The sequence below is a fragment of the Struthio camelus genome, chromosome W (genome assembly GCF_040807025.1).
Source record: "Struthio camelus isolate bStrCam1 chromosome W, bStrCam1.hap1, whole genome shotgun sequence".
Taxonomy (NCBI): Eukaryota; Metazoa; Chordata; class Aves; order Struthioniformes; family Struthionidae; genus Struthio; species Struthio camelus.
The window spans coordinates 9,884,319-9,907,224 of record NC_090981.1 but is presented as its reverse complement, the minus strand read 5'-3'; the positions used below and the strand labels follow the sequence as shown (position 1 = coordinate 9,907,224).

Here is a 22,906-nt window from a genome sequence, read left to right as displayed (position 1 = left end):
AGCATTATAGAAGAGAAATCTTCTGATAGAAATTGCTATCCCAACTATACCCATTACACTAAAAGGAAAAAAAAAAACCACAACAAGTGGTACAGTTCTGTTCTTGCTGCTACCTTGCCCTTAATTAGATGTCACAAAGCCATTTAAGAACACAGGCAAGAGCATCTTCCTGATGCTGAGCAATTCCCTTCTGTTTATTAAATATCAGTGGTATTGAACACTCCTTTTTTAAGGTTAGGTGTCCTTGTTTGTGGGGAATCCTATTCTTTTGGACACAATGCATTTGCGAGGAATTTTTATCTGTTGTGTATTAAGTATACAACCCAAGCCCTTTCACATACTGGGTTTTGACAATCTGAGTAAAACCCCAGCCCTTAGCATGCTTGCTTGAGACCCTGTCTGTTCATAAGCTGAGTACAGACATTTGCAGAAATTTTCTGTTTGTTGTGAGCACACACCTATCAGGAACAAGTGTTCACATGTGAATCCATATTAGGTAGGATCATTTGTCAGGTGCAAAAAAAAAGTAAGAACAACATACACACTACATTCCCATAACATGGTCAGATGCAGAGCGCTGCAGCATTTGTAACCAGGCAGCTGGGATTACAACCCAGTTACTTAAGGCTAACATTTGTTTCAGGGTGCCAGGTGAATAGTATGCAGATACACTGCAGTATCTGGCATCCTGTTTCTGAGTAGGAGGCCAAGGAATACAAAAAGCTACCCAAGATGTATGCATTTGTGTACATCAGATTCAGTGCTGGCTAGCAGATCTCATTAGTCAGCACATAAGATGACAGCATTTGTATTGTCCACGTTTATGTGTCTATATGGAACCTGTAAAAGCACTGCCCTTCCATTTGTGTTGACCTATGGATGGTTGACTATGCCCATGCCTACTGGGAATTTACGCTCAGACCTGTGAAAAGCAGCAGTCCCAGCAGACTGCAAGAGGAAAGACTCCCCCAAAACAAAGTCCACAGCATTTGGCCACTCCTTAACATCTGTTGTCATGAACAGGGAACAGCAAGCATAGAATCCTTATGCAAAGGAGGGACCGCTACTTTTGCGAATGCGCCTAAAAGCATTAGTTTGTGACCAAACTGCATAACATTCACTTGAATGAGTATATATAGGATCTCTTGAAAGCAAGAGACCACCACAATTATTGAACCACAGCCATAAAGCAGGCAGAGACCCAGATGCTGAGCTCTCTGCAAATTCCTCCCTGGAATTTGAGAGAGTCTGTTACAGAAGGAAAACAAACAATTGCAAAAGGACATCCTCAACTTCAAGAGGTTCAACTTATACAGAATCAAGCATCCGGACTAAGTTTTATTTTACATGTATATACACACACAAGACCTATAAACCTTTGTAAAAAACACCACATACAACACACAGCCCCACCTCCCTATCTAATACTTTTCGCCCTCCTCCACCTCCCTCTTTCCAATATCACAGAATGGTTTAGGTTGGAAGGGACCTCTGGAGATCATCTAGTCCAACCCCCCTGCTCAAGCAGGGTCCTCTAGAGCATATTTCCCAGGATCATGTCCAGGCGGGTTTTGAATATCTCCAGCGAAGGAGACTCCACTACCTCTCTGGGCAACCTGGTCCAGTGCTCAGTCACCCTCACAGTGAAGAAGTTTTTTCTCAGGTTCAGACAGAACTGCCTGTGTTTCAGTTTCTGCCCATTGCCTCTTGTCCTGTTGCTGGGCACCACGGAGAAGAGGCTGGCCTCATCCTCTTGACACCCACCCCTGATAGGAGCCACACAGGCAAGCATGGGACTCAGGATGGTGCAGCCCGTAGAAGAGGGGTTTGCTCTGGGGTGCTCCCCAAAAGTTTAGGAACCCCGGGTGCACCACGGCCAGAGCCACCACACTGTGGGGTTGCCGTAGCCTCATGAGTGCAGAGCATGAGTGCAGAGCAAACCTAGTCAGCAAAGGAGAAGTGACACCGCAGACTCACACTGTAAGTATCTAGATACCTTGGAATTTTGTACTGATAGCTGTTGAATGTGCATACTGATAGCTGCTGACTGTGTGCACTGATAGCTGTTAAACGTGCAACTGTTAAACATGCACACTGATAGCTGCTGAATGTACTGATAAGCATCCTGCCGACAGGATGGTCAACATCCATACTGTTATCACCTAAGACCATCTGTTCCATTGTCCAGCTGTGGTCTGGCACTGATTAATGAACTAAGCCCAGGAAGGATAAAAGGAAGTAAGCCACATACCTCTGTGTGGACTCAGACTCACCATCAGCTGGCCTGCGGACCCGACAACCCACCCATCAGTGGCGAGGCCCCTGATGCCAACTGCCAGGGAGAACCTGAATCCTCTTGGCGCAGCTTGAGCGTGGTGAGAACAATCCGGGGAAAACTATACTGGAGGGGTGGCCCATAAGGACAAGAGCGGTCATTATACCGTGCATCTGAGAGCAGTCATTGTACTGTGCTTCCGTGGCTTAACCATAGAGCTCTGATACGTGTGTGTTTTTGATTCTTTACTATACTTCTTAGCTTTGTTATACTTGTAGATTGTCTGCTGTTAATGGTTTAGTGTTGTCCAGTGTCCGTCATGTGTAGAACCGCTTAGATCTAAAATTCTTACATCTGACAAAGAATGATCTCTCGAGTTCAGTGCAACTAATCCCAGAATACGAAAGAATCACGGACACCCCTCTAGTGGCGCGTCACAACCCCCCCCCCTTCAGATACTTGTAGACATTGATCAGATCATCTCTCAGTCTTCTCTTCTCCCCTTTTTGATTCCTTCTGCTACTAACACTATAAATAATATACCTAGTAAAAATATTAAATATCCCATGGTTCCTGTCACTAAGCAAATACTTGCCACCTCTGCTAGTCAACAAAAGGTGGTTGAATAAAGCATGCCAAAGCCTGCCAGTCTGGTATAACTTTCCCATAGGAGGGGAAAAAAAAAAGTCACAATAAGTAGCAATATGCACAGCTAACACATCAACACATCATAATCTTTTTAAAAAGTTCTCTTGCAAGAAGAAGGAGAGGAGGGTTGGTTGTTTTTTCAAAAGCCTCTTCTACAGTTCACCTCAGTCAGTTTTACTTACTTTTCCTGGAACTAAGTTTAGCAGAAGTATTAAACCACTTTTGATAGTTAGATAGCCTCTTCTGCAGGTTCACAAAGGATATATTCTTCACTTCAGATCAGGTCAATTCAGTAACTGCTTTATACACAGCAGTGATAAAAAGAAAAGTTTAATTTCCCTTTTCCAGTCTATGAGCAAGAGGAAGCTGGGGGGGGGGGGGGGGAGAAAAACCACACAACCAAGTCAGTTCCACAGCTAATTACAGATACCAGCTCAACATTAATAAAGCAATTAGATTTGCTTCCAGAATGTTTTGATGTATTGTATATTAGAAACTACCCATCACATTTGAATTTCTCCTCTCCCCTTCAAGATTACCTTCTTTTATCCTAACAGTCTCCTGCCCTCCCCAATCCCCACAAGTAAAAACAAGTTTTCAACAAAAGGCATTTCTTCTCAAACAAGATTTTGATGAAACACTTATTGATTCTAGAACAGCAGAAGCATAAAGAACAGAAACCTTATTTTGCTACCTGCAAAAGAAAAATGATTAGAGAAATTAAATGATTTAACCAGATCGATGCAGGGAATCAAACCTAGATATCAATCTGTTACCTCAACCACACACACAGAAAAGCAGTTCAAGGCATATATCTCAAGCACAAAAGAAAAAAATTAGTAATTTAGAAAAATTGCTCAACTGATCTTGATAGCAGATGACTGAGTTTTTATAGACTCTTACAGATCTGCTATCCTGACACTTCTCTTTTACAGTTGAACGTTTGAACATCAAATTCAGAAGGGATGCTCTCAGTGCTCAAAGAGGATGCCACAGAAGTTTAGAATAGTACAATTAATTGAGAAGACAAATTATCACTTAAAATGATTCAGCCAAAACCTCAGGGATACACTACTCATTTGCCATGACCTTTCCCCACAGATTTTATTTGGAAGTCTCCCACTTCTTAATTCTGTTTTTCTACTCTGTGGGATAAGGTGGTCTTCTATCTACAGAGAATTGGTTTTATTAAACTGCTCACTTAAAAAAAAGCTGAATACAAATGTTGCTTAATCACTGACTTATGAGCAAGCTTTTGAAGAATAAATAGGTAATACAAGAATAAATGACAGCATGGAGAGAGAGCAGCCAGAGACATGGAAGTCATATCTCTAAATTATTTGCTTTTTTGTCTTAATTTCACAGAATCTCATTACTTCCTTTCACTATGAGATAGCAAAACCAGAAGTTCCTGGTCTACCTCATCTAGACTATTCATTATTTTAAATACTTCTATCTCATTCCTTTTTACATACTTCAAAAAGGAAGCTAGCAACCCCATTGATTATCAGCAATGCTTGCTTATATAGACATTTTAGACCATGGAAGATTCCTCCAATAAGAAAGCACTAGAAAATCTCTCATAGGACATGACCCTATAACAACAGTAAAATAAACTAGTTTAAGGTAACCAAGTCCTTAAGCAGCAAGGGCAGGATCCTACCTTGTTAATGGTGATAGTAGTAGTAGCAGCTCCCCTACATTAGAAATAAATTATCAGAGAATAACTTGCTATATCTCACATTAAGTTTTCAGCTTCTACTGAAATAAGAAAACCACATTAAAAGTGTGGCACTATAACACCAAGAGTTTGACTTATATCTACACTGACACAATCTTGTAGGAAGTTCCATCTCAATTTTGCCTGTAGGCAGTGCAGCATCATACATGAAAAAGGGGGGGCAGGAGGGGGAATGTTTCCAATAGTTTCTTCTCATGCCCAGTCTGGTGAGAAACAAGAATGACTATAGGCAAATAGAGCTATTCATGTACAAAGGAAAAACTGACCTACCTAGGCACAAAGATTAGAGTCAAGTTTTAGCCTCTATTTTGATTTTTGTCAGCCTGAAGGACTCCTAAGACTTGATCTATAAACATTTCTTAAAGTGAGAATTTGTTTTAGGTTCTAATCCTGCCCTTGCATGACAGGATGCAGCAACATGGGAATGAGTACATATTACTTCTGCTATCTAATATTTTTGGTTTTAACATCCCATTTCCCCAATTTTGCCATCAGCAAATATGGCAAGTATTTTATTTGCCATAAACAAAGGCACACAACCTAGAACCAACTAAAGCACTGCAAATGACTATTTCCTGTATTTAACAGGACACTGCATATAAAAAGCTGAATAAGAGATGCCATTTCCTCCCCACACCCATGACTTCCATCTCTGCTCCAGTACTAGTAGGTACTACTTGTAACAACAGAAGATTAAGAACATCCCATAGGCAAACATAATTACCATGGTGCAGCCTTTTATAGCTTGATTTTTCTTAAATTAAGAAAAAGCAACATTGTACATCTACAACTTAAGCTAAAAAAAAAAAGAGAGCAATCCCTTGTCCCATTAAAACCCACTCAGATAAGCCATTCTTTTAAAATTACTGTTTCTTGGTGAGATTCCCACAAGATTTAGCCTAGAAATTAACAGTAATATTTATCTTAAAAGCATTATGGATTTTTAATATCCACACATACCAAACAATTTTCATACAAAATATAAAATATTTCATATTACCTCAGAAAATCCATATCCACTTTACCTGTACCAGAAGAGTGAGCAGTGCACAACTAACTACACCAGGATTTTCACCTCTGGCATCACTACTCACAGAAACATTTAGGTTGGAAGGGACCTCTGGAGATCATCTAGTCCAACCTCCCTGCTCAAGCAGGGTCACCTAGAGCAGATTGCCCAGGATCACATCCAGACGGGTTTTGAATATCTCCAGCAAAGGAGACTCCACCACCTCTCTGGGCAACCTGTTCCAGTGCTCTGTCACCCTCACAGTGAAGAAGTTTTTTCTCAGGTTCAGATGGAACTTCCTGTGGTTCAGTTTCTGCCCGTTGCCTCTTGTCCTGTTGCTGGGCACCACGGAGAAGAGGCTGGCCTCATCCTCTTGACACTCCCCCTTCAGATACTTGTACACCTTTATGAGATCGCCTCTCAATCTTCTCTTCTCCAGGCTGAACAGGCCCAGCTCCCTCAGCCTTTCTTCATAGGAGAGATGCTCCAGTCCCCTCATCATCTTGGTAGCCCTCCGCTGGACTCTCTCCAGGAGTGCCATGTCTCTCTTGTCCTGGGGAGCCCAGCACTGGAGACAGCACTCCAGGTGAGGCCTCACCAGGGCTGAGTAGAGGGGCAGGATCACCTCCCTCGACCTGCTGGCAACACTCGGCCTAATGCACCCCAGGAGACCATTGGCCTTCTTGGCCACAAGGGCACACTGCTGGCTCATGTTTAACTTGTTGTCCACCAGCACTCCCAGGTCCTTCTCTGCAGAGCTACTTTCCAGCAGGTCAGCCCCCAGCCTGTACTGGTGCATGGGGTTATTCCTCCCCAAGGGGCAGGACCTTGCACTTGCCTTTGTTGAACTTCATGAGGTTCCCCTCTTCCCAGCTCTCCAGCCTGTCCAGGTCCCTCTGAATGGCAGCACAGTCTTCTGGTGTGTCAGCCTCTCCCCCCAGTTTAGTATCATCAGCAAACTTGCTGAGGGTGCACTCTGTCCCTTCCTCCAGGTCACTGAGGAATACATTGAACAAGACTGGACCCAGGGGGACACCACTAGCCACAGGCCTCCAACTTGACTCTGCGCCATTCACCACAACCCTCTGAGCTCGGCCATCCAGCCAGTTCTCAATCCACCTCACTGTCCACTCATCCATCCCACACTTCCTGAGCTTACCTACAAGGATGTGATGGGAGACAGTGTCAAAAGCCTTGCTGAAGTCCAGGGAGACAACATCCACTGCTCTCTCCTCATCTACCCAGCCAGTCATTCCATCATAGAAGGCTATCAGATTGGTCAAGCATGATTTCCCTTTGGTGAATCCATGCTGACTACTCCTGATCACCTTCTTGTCCTCCAGATGCTTAGTGATGACCTCGAGGAGGAGCTGTTCCATCACCTTTCCAGGGATGGAGGTGAGGCTGACAGGCCTGTAGTTCCCTGGCTCCTCCTTCTTGCCCTTTTTGAAGACTGGAGTGACATTGGCTTTCTTCCAGTCCTCAGGCACCTCTCCTGATCTCCAGGACCTTTCAAAGATGGTGGAGAGTGGCCTAGCGAGAACATCCGCCAGCTCCCTCAGCACTCGTGGGTGCATCCCATCAGGGCCCATGGATTTATGGATGTCAAGTTTGGACAAAAGATCTCTGACCTGATCCTCTTCCACCAAGGGAGAGTCTTCCTTTCTCCAGACTTCCTCTCTTGTCCCCAGGGCCTGGAATTCCTGAGGACTGGCCTTAGCAGTGAAGACTGAAGCAAAGAAGGCATTCAGCAACTCTGCCTTCTCTGTATCCTTCGTCACCAGGGCACCCGCCCCATTCAGCAGCAGGCCCACGTTTTCCCTAGTCTTCCTTTTGCTATTGATGTATTTGAAGAAGCCCTTCTTGTTGTCCTTGACATCTCTCACCAGATTTAATTCCAAATGGGCCTTAGCCTTCCTTGTCGCATCCCTGCACACTCTGACAACGTCCCTGTATTCCTCCCAAGTGGCCTGTCCCCTTTTCCACATTCTGTGTACTTCCTCCTTCTGTTGGAGTTTTGCCAGGAGTTCCTTGCTCATCCATGCAGGTCTCCTGCCCGCTTTGCTCGACTTCTTACTCAGAGGGATGCACTGATCTTGAGCCTGGAGGAAGTGACGCTTGAATATTAACCAGCTTTCTTGGACCCCTCTTCCTTCTAGGGCCCTCACCCATGAGATTCCCCTAAGTAGGTCCCTGAAGAGGCCAAAGTTAGCTCTCCTGAAGTCCAGCGTTGCAATCCTACTCATTGCCCTGCTCCCTCCTCGTAGGGCCCTGAACTCCACCATCTCATGGTCACTGCAGCCAAGGCTGCCCCCAACCTGCACATCTCCAACTAGACCTTCTTTGTTCGTTAGTACAAGGTCTAGCATTGCACCTCTCCTCGTTGGCATCTTGACCCAAGTGGTGGAGAAATGATCGGCGTCTCCACCACCTAGGTCAAGAAATCATCATCAATCCTCTGCAGGAACCTCTTTGACTGTTTGTGCCTAGCTGTGCTCTCTTCCCAGCAGATGTCAGGGTGGTTCAAGTCTCCCATGAGAACCAGGGCCTGTGATCATGAGGCTACTTCCAGCTGTCTGTAGAAGGCCTCATCGATGACTTCCTCCTGGTCAGGTGGCCTGGAGTAAACCCCCACCACAGTGTCACCCATGTTAGTCTGCCCTTTAATCCTTACCCATAGGCTCTCAACTTGCTCTTCATCCACCCCGAGGCAGAGCTCCATACATTCCAGTTGCTCCCTCACATAAAGAGCAACTCCACCACCTCGCCTTCCTGGCCTGTCTTTCCTAAAAAGCACATAGCCATCCATGACCGCATCCCAGTCACGTGAACTATCCCACCATGTCTCTGTAACTGCAATGAGATCATGGCCCTGCGACCACACACAGATCTCTAACTCTTCCTGCTTATTCCCCGTGCTGCATGCATTGGTATACAGGCATTTCAGAGAGCCAGTCAAGCATGCAAGCTTCCCAGGAGAGGTGCAAGAGGATCCTCCATAGCCACGTTGCATGCTGTCTCCCCTGGCTGCATGCACCCGCTGGAGGCATCCTGACTTGAGCGGTGTTTTACTGACTCCCCTGCCACTATACCACTCCCCTTCCCCCCACATCTCTCCTAGTTTAAAGCCCTCCTTACCAGGCTGGCCAATCTGTTGGCACAGATGCGCGTGCCCCGCTTGGTGAGGTGGATCCCATCTCTCCCCATCAGCTGTCAATCTTCAAACAGGGTCCCATGGTCATAGAAACCAAAGCCCTGCTGCCAACACCAGCAGCACAGCCAGTTGTTAACTTGGAAAACTCATCTACTCCTCCTCTCATCCTTTCCCCTCACAGGCAGGATTGAGGAGAAAACGACCTGGGCTCCCAGACCCTTGACCACCACCCCCAGAGCTCTGAAGTCCCGTTTGATGGTTTCCAGTTTGCCTTTTGTGTCATTAGCACCCACATGGATGATCAGCAGAGGGTAGTAGTCCGATGCATGGACAAGCCTTGGCAGTCTTTCCACGACATCTCTTATTCGAGCCCCTGGCAGGCAGCAAACCTCTCTAGACAAGAGGTCAGGTCGGCGGATAGGTGCCTCTGTCCCCTGCAGCAGGGAGTCACCCACAACAATCACTCGCTGCTTCTTCCAGGTGTTCCTGCATGGCACAGGGTCTGCCAGGCCAGTTGCCTCCCTTGGAGCCATGCCCAGCCTCTCCTCAGCTTGGAGGGCGCTAAGCTTGTTCTTCAAGGGTAAGTCTTGAGAAGGAGCAAGAGCCTTTCTCCTTCTACGAGAGGTCACCAGCTTCCAGCCCTCTTCAACAGTGCTATGATGCACCTTTACACACGGTGCTGAGCCCTCTGACAACTCCGCTGCAGTGGGGGCAGGGGACTCCCGGAGCTGAACAGTCTCCGAGAACGCCCTGTCAATCTCCCGCTCATCCTCTCGGATGCTACGCAGCCTACTAGCCTCCTCCCGTAACTCCTTTATCTGGTGATGCAACTGGTCAACCACAGCACACCTTCTGCAGGAGAGCTGACTGTCAGCCCAGGCCTCACAGAGAGGCCCCAGGCACTCCCTGCAGCCTGACACCTGCAGCACTGCATCTGCTGTCTGAGGGTCTGTCTGGGTTGAAGCCTCAGACACAGCCGATGCAGCACCTCCAGCAGCCACTGGGAAACGTGCTCTGCAGCATGTCATGACCATGCCCCGGGGAAGGACACACCCCTGTGCAAAATGGAGAGGTGCCTTCTTTGCCTTCTGGCGCCCTTCTGCATGAACTGCTGCCTCTGTTGGCTGCGCTCTAGGCCTGGCTCTTATATAGGCCTCTGCCTAGCAGTGACTCACAAGGGTGCTTGACCCACCCAATCAGGAGCCACCTGAAACAAAAGCCCCAACTCCCTCTGACCAGGGCAGCCCAGAGAGCTCGTTAGCAGCAGCCCCACCTGGCTAGAACTTCCCAGGAGAAGTTAAGTCAAGGCCCCCTGCAGGAGTCCTTGCCCAGCTCTCCCTTCCTGCTAGCAGCAAGCACTGTCTAGTTCCTCGGGGGTCCCCAGAAAGTCTCCCCAACTTCCAACAAGGCCCACAAAAGGCCCAGGCAGAGCCCAGACACTGCTGCACAAACTGCTGCATCTGTTCGCTGCCTCTGTTGGCTGCGCTCTCAATCTACTCCATCACTCAGTCTACTCCATCACATTCAACATCATAGGAAGTAATGCTTTGCAAGAGATTCTATTATCTAAATACACATTGGGACAGCTATAAAACAAGAAAATGAGAAGCGTACTCCCACTCTCGCCAGAGATGTGAGGAGTTACAAACATGTAGCTATAAGTTTGTAATTAACATCATTAACAAAAGAACTCATGGAAATTGTTTTAAAGTAAATATAAAACCGAAAGAGTAATCCTAAACAGCATTTCTCTCTCCTCCAATATACCACATCTAAAATTAAGAAGCAAAGAAAAAGTCAAAACAAACTGAAAAATATAAAGTCTGCTTTAAACTGGCTGGACAGAAAAGCTACATGTACTATTAGAAATTAGTGTGATTAAAAGTAATAGATAAGCAGACTTCTGGGCATTCACAGTGGTGGGCTTTTTGAGGGGTCTTTTTGACTCGGAAGGTAAACATACACCTCATTTCTGGTATCACTAAATTGTAACATCTAGAAAATGAGCACTTTTTGCCATCTTCAGCATTCAGAAAATAACATATCTGTCTCTGAAGGTATGACAGGCACAAGCTGCAAAGGTAGGGACAGTCAGTTCAGATTTTGACAGCAATGCAGTAAAATTTGAAGTATTGTGACTGGAATATTTTATGGAGCAATTTGTTTGGGAGCCTGTGAGCCATATTTAAAAAGAATCAAAATCCTTGCCATATGGATGTATTCTTATCACTCAGCATAAGGTAGTGTATAGCAAAGATAAGAATGAACGCTACATGTCTGATCCACTCTGCACCTACATTAGGTCACCCTTAATACATATGCAGAGTCAGGGACACATCTATGCCTTCTAACTTTTCTGTTTTAGTTTCTTAGTGGCTATGACAGTCAGATCCATAAAGCACTCTATGGTAAACTGTAATTCTACAGCCCCATAAAGCCACAAAAATGGAAAGCAAAAAAAAAAAAAAAAAAAAAAAACACACACCTCCTCCTCAATCTCTCTCCTCCAAACACAGCTCACAATGATAGTGAAACAAGTTGCAATAAAGGCTTTCTGTTATGAACAAACTTCCCAGGAAAATAAAAATGTTTATGGCTACACCAACCAGGAAGATAACTTAAGCAATCCACACCCTAATTGCATCAGAAGCTATACAGATGCTTCTCCAGGAAGAATCAAGAGGTTTCCCTTTCCTAGAATTAGTATTTGATATTAACAGCTAGTGTTCTCTCTCCCCCAGCTCAGAGATGAGGAACAGAAGAGTGAACAGTCAGAGAACCTTACAAATATGGGTGGGTAGATCTCCTCTCCCTTGAGCCCTTCCCACAAACCAGGAGTCTGGTAGCATTCCCTGCAGGGAATGTTTTTGCTCCCTGTCCTGCTGCAACCACGTGCAGCTTGCTCAGTGATTAGTCTCCTCTTAACCCCCATTTCTCCTTTCCCTTTTAAGGGGAGAAGAGATGCCAAAAAAAATTATGTTAAGGTATAAGTAGTTCTGTACAGTAATATTCCATGCATCTCCCAGTAATATTAAAATAACCCAATACACATAATTACTCATTAAAGCCACTATTTGCAGCTGGACCCAGGGCATTAATATATCTTTATATCCTTCACTACAGCTTTGAAGCAGATACAAGTTTTCCTCAAATACACACACAGGTCCTACAACCTACTGTCTTCCATTCCCCTGTTTTCATTGGTGCATGCTTTACACATCAAGTACCTGCCACAACACTCTATTTCTGATGCTGATAGCTGCTATTGCCTTTTTTCCCCCCCTCCTTCTCAGTTACAGCATCCTTAGCTGTAAGAAGACCCCCGAGGCAAGGGGAACACTCATACAACATTCCACAGTTTATACACATCACATTATAACTCCAGCACCATGCATATAGCCTATGTGCAGCCATCCAGACTCTCCTGTTGTTACTCTAAGTGAACCCTATCCTTCCTCAAGGAGGCTTAACAACTGCCATCAGTACAAAATACAAACACACTTGCAATCAAGATAAATCCCCCCCCCCCCCGCACACTTGATTCCCGGTTCAATCCTCCCCCTACCCAGCTCAGGCCTAAAGAGAGCAGCCTCCTTATACCTTGATTTGATTCTGTGCAGACCACCTCAGCAGGCAGAACAGCAATTATAACATCAGGGAAGTTGCCAGCACAGACAACAGCAGGAAGCCTAGAAAATAAGCCCGCCCTTCCTGCTTCAGCAGCAGCAGCCGCCGCCGCCTGCTGCTACTACTATCTCCAGCTTCACCATCTTCTCCTTCCTCCCTTACCCTGCCTGCCTGCCTCCACGTGACCAGCGCATTGAGAAAAGGGGTGTGGCCTAAACTGTTTTCTCAGGCAGCCACAGCTGATGCAGGCAGGAAATCAGCTACTCCCTCCCCCAGTAGGAGGGGATGGTGCAGGCTCCTAGCCGCTCTCCAATAGCAAGAGCAACAAATGCGCTAAACCGGATTCTACTGCTTATAGGAAAGAGTGTTTATGCAGCTTGCTTTCCTCACCATCGGCCCATGCAGAAAAACAATCCACGGTAGAAAGCTTCCTACGTGTACTTTCACAGGCTTGCTTTACTTCTCTCCCATTACAAACTAACTCAAATCACATCACAGACACCAGACATGTTAACATGTTTGAACTTAAAAATACAGCATATGCAAAAAAATGCATAACAATGTAATTGCACCAGTCTATTGGCCACAGATGTCTGTGCAAATCAAGTAAATACATCTTGCAATGAATTGTAAGGAGGTTAACTAAATACTTATATGGACATTAACTTGATTTGCATATACACTTGTACTTATTTCAGTTAGAAAAGCAGTGATGGCCTAAAAGCACAATCAAACTGTCCTTTCCGACCTCCTGCACATCTCAAGTTATTAAGTTCAACTGAATCCTTTAAATGAAGGCTAAAAGCTATAATTAGACTAAATATTGCAGTAGTCAAAAAGTGTCACAAGCAGAGACAACAAGAGACCACCATACAGTCAGATTCTTGAATGTCATACAACAGCAAGGAACTGATCAGGTATGATCCTAGTGGACAACATGGCAGAAAGAGGAGAGCACACAGTGCCCCAATAGACTGAGCTTGTGACCCCAAAGTCAGCCTTCAGCACAACCCGGAACATGCAAACATGCACAGCACCTGCTGAGAAAGTCTACAGCACCTCAGCTCACCTCATTAACTAGCCCACTTCTAGCTGCAACTCACCTAAAGCCACAGAGAAAGCAGAGGAACCCACACCAGAAACCAAACTGCATACCATGGAGGAAAAAAATAGCCCCTCTCACCTGAAGAAACATTTGAAGTAGGAAGTTCTATAGCTGTTTCAATTGCCTTAGTGCAGAAGTGACTGACTACAAACACAATTCAGGCAAATCCCTCCTTCAAGGGAGTTGAAAGGCTAGAAGTGACCAGCACCCAGATCCCCTTTCCCTTGCCCCAAACATGCCCCCAAAAGCTCAGAAACTTCTTACAGGGCCTGGAAAGAGTGCAACTCATGTTAAGGTTTTCACACACAAGCAATTCCCCTGATAAAATAGTATTTACTGACCCTAATTCACCAGAAGCAATATATTACTTAAAGGTTTTAAATGGCTATCTTCTTCCTTGTGCCTTTGTCAGCAAGGGCAAACAGCCCCATCATCCTCTCCACATGTGAGTACTCCTATGCAAGGAGTCACATCTCAGTCTGCTCTTCTACAAGCTGAACAGGTGGAGCCCCTAAGACAGTAACTTTTCAGGCTCATTTTTCAGTCCCAGATCACTTTTTTCCAATGTTCCCACATCTCTTGAAATGTGGATATAAGAGCTATGCAGTTGACTAGTACAAGGGCAGAGATAGCCCCAATGGGATTGAGACTCTTCCTTCTCCCTTCCCTCTTTACCTATGGGCCTACAGCCCTCAACAGGTCAGGTGAGGAGGGGCATCCCTCAGAAGAGGAGCAGCCTCTCAGCATGGAGCTGTATGGTGGAAGGACAGACATACAAAGCGTGTGTATGTTCTTGCTTGCTGCTAGCCAGCATTGTGCTTTCTCTCCTGCTTTGGAGGAGCCTAAGGATGGTGCTGTAGAACCAATAGGAGCACCCTAATAGCCAACAGAACAATGGGAAGTGGAGTCTGATAACTCCTTTAGCTTCCCTGCAGTAACAGTTTTACCAACACTGCCTTCCTGGGTGAGGGCATATCTGTTTACTCCCCTTTTATGTGCATAAAGATAGCATTAGTCCTTATATTGCATTTACAGCCTAGGCCATTACCTACTATATCTTGTAGGTACTTTTTCAAGCTACTGTTCTACATGGTAGTGCCCTATTTCACAAGTACAACCAGAATCCTTAATTTCTAAAGATAATACCTTTTATTTTACAACATTTTGATATATACAGCTGGATTGCAATAAATTAACAAAATGATCAGAGGACAGGCACCTGTCTAGGAATGAGAAAAATGCATAACCCTTTTGTAACAAAAATCAAAGTTTTTATTATAGGAGAACAGGAGACTCTTTAAGCTCCTTGAAAGCTAATGCAAAATTACAGTATCTCCATCTCCATTTCCATTAGTGAGTTTTAACTGTATTGCAAATCTGTCTCTTCAGAGGCCATGAAGATTAAACATTTGTGAAGTGCTTACAAATACCCGACTGGAAAGTAGCATAAGTAATCTGTACCTATGTGAGTTTGTAATAGCTGCTATAATGGCATGGTGTTAATTTAGAATAGAGTTTTGCTTATTCCTCTCCAAAAAAACAGAGGCTCCTACCTGAAAAAGACTCCATTTGTTAGAGTAGTGGCCTGAGCCACTCTGCTGTACTTCTATACTCTAGTCAATATGCTACAGTACAAATTCAAACTCTAAAAAAGCACAATGCAAAAGCATATGGTCTGGAGAGGAGAAAAAATCACAAACTTCCAGAAAATAAGCGTTGGGGTGAGGCTTTTTTGTTTTTTGGGGTTTTTTTTCCTTACAGAACTACTACTACAACCTCTTCCTCTAATTATGGAACACTTAATTTTTTCTTCCTTTGCTTATTGTTTTTATTGATTGATATTTCTCCTTTTCCATCCCAGAAACATCTTCCAACCTCATAACTCCTGGAGTGAAAATAACAGAACCTGGAGGAGGTTTCTGCTCAGGTGGGGTTTTTTTTTGTGGAGCTGGAACTACAAGTTACCACAATTTAGCATAGAGTGTACATGCAAAACTACCAATTCCTGAATAGTTAGATCAGGTAAAGCAGTTTATTTCTGATTGGCCTCTTGCCTCTTCCCCCTTTTCCTTTCTCAAAATAATACAACAAACTATTATATTTTCTTATAATAAGAATCTTCATAATTGCTAAATTACATCCAAGAAAAATCCCATATTCTAAACATATTCTTCTCCCAGATCTCCATTTTTCTTTCCATCTGCTTCACAACTCATCATGCAAAGTCTTCTAGGGCACAAGTACCCAATGAACCTTAAGAGATGCCACTGCTAACTCAACAGTATTAGTATGGTGCACCAGCATTGTCCTTCAGGCTCTTGCATGTTATCAGTTTGATTGTCATTATTTATGACAATTTTTCTTCTATGAATTTTCCCAAATAAATTAAACTGACTATAAATTCCACTGTATTATTTAGATATAATTATAACATCCCTTAACACTCCCCATAAAATACATGTATTTTATTCAGTCTGGCTACATTCCACCTTGACTAATACACCCAATTAGCCTAGATAAAACATTGGCCATGCCAGCTCAGGTATTCTTTTTAAGTGACATTAGTCTGTTGAGCTAGGCAGCTTGCATGTATTTTCAGGGGTTCGAACCTCTGAAAATTGTAGTGATCTTGAGGCTTTTTTACTTGCTACTTTCAGCCTTGGGCCAAAGGCACGTTAGGACTCTTAGACTGAAAGGACCAATGTCAAGCTTAACATAGCTTTAAGGTCAGATAGCTCAAGATCCACTAGGGACAAAAATGAATACCTTCTACCCTTTGAAAGTTTAAAATTACAGTTTTCATATATCATAAAGCATTAGTTCCTGAATCTAGTGGTTTCTGAAATATCTGCTACTAGAACTGCACCACCTGTTTTAAAGATGTTTCACAATATATGTGAGAGGCTTTTAGAACTGGAAATATTTCCAAACTCTGGTCTTAGACCAATGAATTAAAAGAAGGCAGTTTTATTAATAAGAGTCTCACAAACATTCTACCTTTTTATTTAGCTTGGTCAGAAATAGCTAGGTCAGGAGTGAAGAAGCAGCTATCAGAAAGCAGAAAGAGTAACTACAAGGACAGGCAAGCCAGGAGCCAAGGGCGACAGCAAGGCAGGCAGGGGTAATGACCTTACCAACACAGTATACAGTACACAAGCACAGTGTGCATGGGGGGGGGGGAATAGCCTTCAGGGGTGATTATCAGACAACACAAGGTAATGAGTCAGATCCAGCATCAAACTAAGAAATTTAGTCAATAAAGCTGTCCAAGGTCCATTTAGGAAGACCAATCAGTTAGGATAGTAACAAACAGGACTGAACACAGGCCTACCTACAACAGAACTCAGACAAGGGATGGATGCCCAGGCCTGAGCTTAAATGGAGCTCCTGGGCCTGTGGGCAGAAGGTGCTTGAGTGGAGATCCTAGGTGAGGCTGGTCAGGGCAATGAAGGCCTGTTCGTGTTTTCAGGGCCCTGACAGCAGGCTTATAGATTTTAAGCCTAGAAGGCACCATTATCATCATCTATTTTGATTTCCTATATAACATAGCCATAACATTTCACCTAATGTTTTGGTATGAAGCCCATAACTTACTTGGCTGCTTCTCAAAAGACACTTAAGTTCCAGCAGCATTCTCCAACATCAATAGTTATGCTTTGAAGCATTTATTTTACCTGAAGGACCATATATATAAAACTTTAATTATTTTAAATTCCAAAGAATGCAGCATAATCTATGAAAAGGCTTTAAATAGACATCTTAGCTGTCACTAAGAAAGCTCTTCAGACTATGATAAAGGAAATTGCAGTGCTATCTGGAATACTAGACATCACAATCATTAAACCTGTCAGGGCCCTGAGTGCACCAATAGGCCTTACTGGCCCTGACCATCCTCACCTGGGGCCTTCACCCACACCCTCTGCCCATGGGCTCCATTTAAGCTCAGGCCTGGGTCTTCAGTCCTGTTTTGATCTACTTCATAGGTATGTTTGTTTCTGTCCCTTGCTGTTTCTGAATTGTTTGGATTTCCTGCATTTACTTTAAACTTGACTTGTTACTTTACTTTTGCCTGGTAGTTGCTGAAGTGTTGATGGAATCTGTTATTGTTACCAGCCTTGTTCTGCTTACCTTGCCTGGATACTGTGGGACTGTGCCCTGCTGGTGAGAGTGCTGCCCCTGCTTGTGCTGTAGTCACTCTTAGTCCCTGGCTTGCCTTCTCTTGTGCAGTAGCCTTGCTCTTGCTGTTCCCTGACAAGTCCTATTTCCAAAAAAAGGAAAATAAGTAGTTGAAAATTTTAATCATTTAATAATTTTTTAAAAAAGCAATTTGGAATCAGCCATAATGAAAATGTTGTACATATTAGTATTTTGGGAATTCAGCACCAACATGGCTACATAGGTACTTTTTAAAGTTTTAAAATATTTTGAAGGAATGTAATCCACTTTAAAGTGACTTTTGGTTTATTATCCTTTTTTATTGTAGTGAATTAGTCACTTTTTCTGAGTTTAGATGGCTCTTTCAGGCATCACAAAAAAGCAAATTCATTAAGAACAAATATAAATGTAGGATTACATAGGCACAAGAGCAGTCACTAAAATGGTTTTAACTATTTTTTTCAGCTTCATTAAAATTAAAGTTAATGATAGTTCTATTTAAAGGACCACTAAGTTAAAGTGTATTTTTTTTCTGAAAAACTATAAAGCACTAAAAAGGCCCACTTTAAGAAAACCTCCCTTGTATTATATATTCAGATCCTGATATAAATTTTCCAGAAACTTAATTTCTATGTTAAAGGAAAAAAAAGAAAGTATTTCTCTTTCAATTATAACAGTTGGAACTCTTCTGTGTACTGAGCATAAAATAACTTAATTCACAGTCAGATTCAAGAGTTTATCCCTGTGACAAACTTGTTACTTTGAAATAGTTACTTGACTTCAAACTATTTTGGCTGTTTTTATTCAGAGCAGTGTCAAACAGGATGGGATGTTTACTAGGGTCTGTGAATTCAGAGATTGTACCTTGCACTTAATATATGTACCTGGGCTTGTTCATGTTTGTTCTACAGGTGTATAAGCAAATGCCTTGCTTTGCCCTGCCCTCTCCCTTTAGTTTGGCCAGCTATCTTCATATGTATAATTATAATAGGCTGATCTGTTGGCTATGTCCTAATTGGTTGTAATTGCTGGAATTGCAGGGAAGTTCTAGGGCTGTTGATAACAGGTATTGTTATTGTCTTTGTTAGGTTGTGATAAAAGGCTAATCTCCACAAACACAAAGGAGCACAGAGGAACAATAGCAGGTGGAGGAGCCCCAATAACTTAATCAGGGAAAACAGAGCATCCTGACCCAGCTACTCCCAAAACTATCAAAGAGTCAATGGGAATGGCTACCCAGATCACCTTACAGAATGAGAGAGGTTACTTTCTACAGGGGTATGGGACTCATTATGGGATGCAGGGAAGAGCATTTTGGGGTTGTGCAAGACTTGCTATGGGATGTTTAGGGAAAGGCCCAAACGTGGAGAAAAGGAGGGTTCTCAAGGTGGATTGGGGGGAACAAGCATGGGGAAAAGGGGGTTAAAAGGGGCTGGTTGTCTGTAAACAGGCTGCTGGTCAGTATGCTTGTCTGGCTATGCCCCATACCTGATCAGTGCAGTCTGGCCTGTTGTCTCATTAAACTCAATTTCTAATTATTTTCTGGGGTGAAGGGCTCTCTATTCTGTGTGTATGGAGGTCTAAGTGGGGGAGGGGAGGTCACAGGTCATAGGATCCATGTGTCTGTGGTGCCAGCAACTGGAGAGACCAGAGTGTGTGCATATTGTGTGGATGTGTTTGTCAGTGAGTATAATCATTAGCAAACATCAAGCCAGACCTAGATGGCAAATAGGATAAGAGGCTTTGGAGCCAGCTTTCAGAGTGGCTGTAAGTCTGGGCTGGATACTGGAGAAACCAGAGGGTCTGAGTTGGCTATTGGAAGGACCAGAGGGGTCCAAGCCAGCTACTGGAGGGACTAAGGGGTCTGGGGGTCAGCTACTAGTAAGGCCATAAGTCTGGACCTGCTAGCTGAGAGACCTGTTGTGTGTCTGTGCATGAGGCAACTGGAGAGACATGGGGATCCAGGGGCCAGCTACTGGATAGACTGAGTGTATGAATTAAATTTATGGGTTTTTGGCTCATTGCACACTGGGTAAAGAGAAGCCTTCTTTTCAGACAATATCTCCAGTTGTTAGCACCTGGACAGAGAGCCCCCAAGGCCTACAGCCCCACTCCAGTTGCTCATACAGACCCCCTTTCTTACACACATACACATGCTTTGGATCCCTCCAGGAACTGGCCTTGGACATGCAGTCCCATCAGGTAGCTGGCCCTGAATCCTTGCTCTCCCCCTGTTGTCTCTTGCACAGAGACACACATGTGCAAACAGGTTTCTCAATTGATCTCCAGACCTCACAGTCTCTCTGGTAGCCAACTCTTCCAGGTGTCTCACCCTCACACACATCTGGCCCAGACTTAAGGCTGCTTTGATTCCTGGCTTCCCAGCCTCTTATCCTGCTTGCCAGCTAGTCCAGATTGATATGTGCTAGCAATCACACACTAACATGCATACCTGCACAATATGCATGCACTCTGGTGTCTCCAGTTGCTGGCACCCCAGATGCACAAGTCCCTATGACCTGTGGTCTGACTCCAGCTGTTGGCACTTAGCTCTCCATGCATGCATGTGCACACAGAATAGAGAGCCCCTCACCCAGGAAAATAGTTAGAAATGGAGTTTAGTTAGAAATTGAGTTTAATGAGACAGGCCAGACTGCACTGATCAGGTGCAGGGCATGACCAGACAAATGTACTGACCAGCAGTCTGTTTACAGACAACCAGCCCCCTTTATCCCCTTATCCCTCTATTTTCCCCCACCTGCTATTGTTCCTCTCTGCTCCTTTGTGTGTGTGTGGAGATGAGCTTTTTATCACATAACCTAACAGTGGCTATGCAAAGAAGCCCTCCCAAGACCCTTTGTATAATATCAGAAATATTGTTTTAAAAATTAATTCATTACCTACTTAGAGTAAAAAAGTTACTCTTGTTCATAAAGGCTAATTACATGTTCCAGTTATGTAGTACTAACACAAAACTTGAAACCTAAATTTACTTAAGCATTTCAAAACAAAATCTAAGCTTTCTCACTATATTAACACTTTGCTTGTTTTAGAACCAGTTCAATATAAGGTAAACTACCAGTATAAACTGACAATTTTTTCTCTCATATTTAAACAACACAAGGATTTTGATAGTATAAATAATGTATAAGAAGTCAAAAAAACATTGTAGTTGTAAGAAAACTACTGTTATTTCCATTGGCATAACCTTGATTAAACTTAGCATCAGTGCTTGGAGTAGTGAAGCCTGCTGGCTCATGCTTAACTTGTCCACCAGGACTCCCAGGTCCTTCTCTGCAGAGCTGCTTTCCAGCAGGTCAACCCCCAGCCTGTACTGGTGCATGGGATTATTCCTCCCTAGGTGCAGGACCCTGCACTTGCCTTTGTTGAATTTCATGAGGTTCCCCTCTTCCCATTTCTCCAGCCTGTCCAGGTCCCTCTGAATGGCAGCACAGCCTTCTGGTGTGTCAGCCACTCCCCCCAGTTTTGAAGCACCTATAGGGCTTATTCAAGCAGGAAAAGCTCTCTCTAGATAAATCAGGGAAGAATGTAAACTGCTACAGTTACACCACATGTGGGTGAGTTCACTGTGGTCTGTCTGCACTTCCATAGATATACCAAGGTATATGGAACTTGATGATCCTGTGTTGGGCAACTGTCACTGGTGAGTCTCTATAGTAGCATTAGAAACATTAGGGCAATGCTGCACAACTCTGCTGAAGTTGTGCTTTTCAGATGTCCCCATTTTGCCCTCCCTCCAGCTCAGTGGCCATGTGAACAGGTATATGGCACTGGGTTTAAAGAGTGGGGGGACTGAGAGACATAAATCAAACCACTGCGTGAGCACCTTAGGTGGCTTCTGGTCTAAAGTAAAGTCAGTCTGCACTCTGCACCCCGCAGTCCGTGGTCTCTCTCATTCTCTTGGGAAAAACCTTACCCCTTTATACCAAACCTTCCTTCAGTAGCAGTCCTAGCAGGGCTGAGGTTTTTGCTCTGTGATGTTCTTGGTCATGGAGCTATTTATGTGTGTTATCTAACAAAGAAGCCTTCAGCATTCTGCCAATACTATAGCGTGGCCAACACACTATATCTCTGGAAGATGACCAGAGCCTATGCAGCCATTCTGAACTTGCGCCAGGATGCAGGGGAAGGAACTGATTGTGGAGATGGTTGGCTGGAAGGAACATGAGCACAGCTAGAGGCACATTGCTTGCAGTAGCAGCACCTACCTTCAGAGCTATTGCTGATACCTACTCCAGACTCATGCCCTGTGGAGGTGACTCCCAGGTGTGAAAAGTGAGGCCCTAAAAGGGTGTACACTCCCTTTCACGAAAGACAGACACTACTTTTAACAGGAATAGTTTGGGAATCCATAAGAATTTTGATTAGATGACAGATAAAACTCATTAAATCTACATTCACTCTGAAAGTTTCCTCTGCATTTTTTTTAAACATCCTAATTTGCAAACCAACAAGCAATTCTGATTCAGATGTGGGGCAGGGCAGACAAGAAAGTGTATGTAGAGTTCTTAATTCTGATAACTTTGCAATAATATCAGGAAGGCATGTTTTATCCTGGAAATCTCTTCTTAATATGATCCGTGAAGCTCTCCTGTGGCCACAGCCACACATTTATGGCTCTCATCCTGCAGTGAGGTGCGTATGGTTAGGCAGTGCCCCATCCCTTCCTGCCCACATGGATTGTATTGCAGAACTTTGGTTATTGCTAGGAGCTGAGCGGAATAGAACTGCCATCCATTCCTATTTGCCTGGTAGCAGGCAGAGTATGACAACAAAGAATACACTAATTTACATAGCAAAAGTGAGTTTCCCAGGCAAAAGAGCTGGAGGCTTTTTTTTTTTTTTTAAGACAGAGGCCAAAAATATTTATGGTTGAGAGATAGTTCCAATCATCTCTGGATGAATGGAAGAGTCTGCCCATGGTCAGTTTGGTTCAGTTCATTCAGAACATTTAGCAGTGCCAGATAGCTATGTTGCCATCAGAAACGTGTCACCAATGAAAATTCACATTATAGCAGGAGCCCAGGTGTACTTCTGTGAAGTGAAGGCAGTGCCCACTCCTGTCATCATTTGGAGGAAGGAGCACCAGGGCTGATTACTTCTTGACCAAATGTGATATGGGAACAGTCACTTTCAGCATCTAGAAACAGATTTGGCACTGTATTCCCTGC

The 22,906-nt window shown here is 44.0% G+C and overlaps 1 protein-coding gene across 4 annotated transcripts in view; it reads right to left on the bottom strand.

The window, feature by feature from the left end:
- The window catches only part of LOC104139558 (amyloid-beta A4 precursor protein-binding family A member 1), an 80,536-nt gene extending 67,892 nt beyond the window's left edge, over positions 1 to 12,644 (bottom strand). For all 4 annotated transcript variants that reach the window (XM_068925369.1, XM_068925371.1, XM_068925368.1 and 1 more), the window contains exon 1: positions 12,428 to 12,644. The gene's annotated coding sequence lies outside the window, so the exon portion shown is untranslated. The remainder of the gene's footprint in view (positions 1 to 12,427) is intronic.
- Between the last annotated feature and the right edge of the window lie 10,262 nt (positions 12,645 to 22,906).